Source organism: Nerophis ophidion, linkage group LG09, assembly GCF_033978795.1.
Source record: "Nerophis ophidion isolate RoL-2023_Sa linkage group LG09, RoL_Noph_v1.0, whole genome shotgun sequence".
Taxonomy (NCBI): domain Eukaryota; kingdom Metazoa; phylum Chordata; class Actinopteri; order Syngnathiformes; family Syngnathidae; genus Nerophis; species Nerophis ophidion.
Genome location: NC_084619.1, coordinates 72660065 through 72663892, shown reverse-complemented (window position 1 = coordinate 72663892; position 3828 = coordinate 72660065). Strand labels below are relative to the sequence as shown.

Genomic DNA, 3828 nt, shown 5'->3' with positions numbered 1-3828 from the left:
AATAAGTTACCATAAAAATGTTTCTTTTGTTTTAATACTTCGCCACGCTTGTGTTTAACTTTTATTTTGAACATTTTTTTTATCAAGTTTTGGCGTATTGTAAGAATGAAATGAATTCCTTACCAATGTGACATATTGCTTTGTAACCCGCCTGTATATTGAAGCCAAAAGGGCGACGCCTACATTTCCCACAATGCAATGTTGCGTTGCTCATCACTTTTTTTTTCTTCCGTTCGATGTGACCTTTGGAACACGTTTTCGTCCCAGTGATGCTTTTTCTCATTTTTTTTTTTTTTTTTGAAGCGATTAACGTGGTTCAAAAATCCGCCCGGCGACAGTCTATTATTCTTTCACTTTTATTCTGTCCTGAATGACGTATACTTGACTTTTCTATTCGCTGTGTGTTTTGCAGAAAACAACAAAAACAAAAAAACCTTTCTCGCCAAGTGTCCCTGACGAGAACAAATATTTACAAATGAAGGAACTGTTTCTGTATATATTTGATGGCCATCATTTTTTTGAAAGATACTAGAAATATTATTCCGCTTGTGTTAGAGAAGAAGGGCTTATTGCTTATTTTACTTTTTATTAATCTGAAGGATTACCCTATTTATGTATTTTTTTTTTTACAAGACTTTTTGTATAGAATATGCAAACACTACGAAGAAAATATTGATGTCAAATATTCCGAAAGAAACAAAAAGCTGGTACATATTTAATCTCTTCTAAGCCATTACATTATGTGGTTCTCCGTCGTCATGGTAACCTGTTACTAATTCCCCAAACACGCTACGAACGTTACGCAGAGTATATCCTCGCAACTGTATGAGCACGTGAAAACTGTGAGACGCAGCTCGCCTCGAGCGGCCACTTTATTGTTGTTATTATTATTATTATTATTATTATGGGATGTTGGAGTGTTCTCTATTAGCTTGGTGACGTGACAAAGAACTAGCTGACAAGTTTGCATGTGCATGTGTTTGCTTTTCCCCAGGAACTGTTCTTCTTTTGTGCAATCTTACACACAAGTATTATTTAAAGACTTTTTTTCTCTAATTACCGACATTTACAGAATATTTACTGAATGTATATTTAGCGTTTTAACAACTAAAATGTGCGTTTTGTATAATATATATATATATATATATATATATATATATATACATATATATATATATATACATCAATGAGTCTGTTTTTCATGTCCATGAAATGGCATTCCAAAATGTGCCTTATTTTGTTAGTTAGGAAAATACTTTAGTGCTGTCCAGTTTGATGAATAAAAGTCGTACTGAAAGTTGCTTGTTGGTTGGTGTACATTTTGTTTGGATGCGTCATTGTGTTGCCAAATGTCCATTTCTTTCATCGCAAATGCCAGAAAACTGACTGTTGATGACGTATTGTGGACATAAACTAAAAATGATTCCCGGGCGCGGCCACCGCTGCTGCCCACTGCTCCCCTCACCTTCCAGGGGGTGATCAAGGGGCATAATTGCCAACCTTGAGACCTCCGATTTCGGGAGGTGGGGGGGTGGTGTGTGTGGGGGTGTGTGGTTAAGAGGCGAGGAGTATATTTACAGATAGAATTTACCAAGTCGAGTATTTCATATATATATATATATATATATATATATATATATACATATATATATACACAACATACAGTGGGGCAAAAAAGTATTTAGTCAGCCAGCGATTGTGCCAGTTCTCCCACTTAAAATGATGACAGAGGTCCGTCCTTTTCATCATAGGTACACTTCAACTGTGAGAGACAGAATGTGGAAAAAAAAAAACAGGAATTCGTATTGTAGGAATTTTAAAGAATGTATTTGTAAATTATGGTGGAAAATAAGTATTTGGTCAACCATTCAAAGCTCTCACTGATGGAAGGGGGGTTTGGCTCAAAATCTCACGATACATGGCCCCATTCATTCTTTCCTTAACACGGATCAATCGTCCTGTCCCCTTAGCAGAAAAACAGCCCCGAAGCATGATGTTTCCACCCCCATGCTTCACAGTAGGTATGGTGTTCTTGGGATGCAACTCAGTATTCTTCTTCCTCCAAACACGACGAGTTGAGTTTATACCAAAAAGTTATATTTTGGTTTCATCTGACCACATGACATTCTCCCAATCCTCTGCTGTATCATCCATGTATCCATTTTGGTATCAACTCAACTCGTCGTGTTTGGAGGAAGAAGAGTACGGAGTTGCATCCCAAGAACACCACACCTACTGTGAAGCATGGGGGTGGAAACATCATGCTTTGGGGCTGTTTTTCTGCTAAGGGGACGGGACGATTGATCCGTGTTAAGGAAAGAATGAATGGGGCCATGTATCGTGAGATTTGGAGCCAAAACCTCCTTCCATCAGTGAGAGCTTTGGATGGTTGACCAAATACTTATTTTCCACCATAATTTACAAATACATTCTTTAAAATTCCTACAATGTGATTTCCTGGATTTCTTTTTCAAATTCTGTCTCTCACAGTTGAAGTGTACCTATGATGAAAATGGCAGACCTCTGTCATCATTTGAAGTGGGAGAACTTGCACAATCGCTGGCTGACTAAATACTTTTTTGCCCCACTGTATATATAAATATATATAATGTATGTATGTATGTATATATATATATAAGAAATACTAGCTATATAACTATATATATAGCTATATATATATATATATATATATATATACATACATAGCTATATATATATATATACAGCTATATATATGTGCGTATGTATAAATAAGAGAAATACTTGAATTTCAGTGTTCATTTATTTACACATATACACACACATCACACTCATCTACTCATTGTTGAGTTAAGGGTTGATTTGTCTATCCTTGTTCTATTCTACGTCACTATTCTTCTAACCATGCTGAACACACTCTCTGATGATGCATTGCTGTGTGGCACGTACAAATGTGCTTTCATCAAATGCACTAAAATCTGGAATCTTCCATCTCTCCCTGCCATGGCCCAAAACGTACAGTAGATGGCAGTATTGTCCTGTTTAAAAGTGTCACAAGATTGCTGTTGACGGCAGACGAACTGCTTTACGGTAGACGAAAACGTGACTGCTGTTGTTGTGTGTTATCTGCCTGGGAGGACGTTAATGAAACTGCCCAACAATAAACCCACATAAGAAACCAAGAACTCGCCCTCGATCATTCTACAGTTATAACGTCATTGGGCAGACACGCTGTTTATATTGTGGGAAAGCGGACGTGAAAACAGGCCGTCGACACGTCACTCAGGTCCGCATGGAGCTGGAGAGGGCGTGGCCTCCAGCTCCGCCTGAATTACGTGAGATTTTCGGGAGAAAATTTGTCCCGGGAGGTTTTCGGGAGAGGCGCTGAATTTCGGGAGTCTCCCGGAAAATCCGGGAGGGTTGGCAAGTATGATCAAGGGTGATGGGTCAAATGCATAGAATAATTTCGCCACACTTGGTGTGTGTTTGACAATCATTGGTACTTTAACTTTAACTTAATAAAACATGCAAGTAATTAGTTGAAGAGGGTTTGGAGTGGGGGCATAAAAAAGTGCGGTACTCCCTTTGCTCTGCAGGTGGCAACAGCAAGGCGTAGGCGTCACAATGACGCAGCATTTGAAGACGACGCATGTTGAAATAAAGCTGAAAACTATACCGCAAGTCGATATTTACAGATGTCCTATATTATCGGCCAATAGATGCTTTAAAATTTTATATCGGAAATGATAGGTATCGGCTTCAAAAAGTAAAACGTATGACATTTTAAAACGGACGTAAGGAGAAGTACAGAGTGGCGGCGTCTCCTAGTCATACTTGCCAACCCTTCCG

General features: G+C 38.3%; 1 protein-coding gene across 1 annotated transcript in view; it reads left to right on the top strand.

The window, feature by feature from the left end:
• Window positions 1–1301, top strand: part of zcchc24 (zinc finger, CCHC domain containing 24) — a 134756-nt gene extending 133455 nt beyond the window's left edge. Inside the window, exon 4 of the mRNA XM_061911757.1 lies at window positions 1–1301. This exon is cut by the window's left edge and continues 3013 nt beyond it. The gene's annotated coding sequence lies outside the window, so the exon portion shown is untranslated.
• The last annotated feature ends 2527 nt before the right edge of the window (window positions 1302–3828 follow it).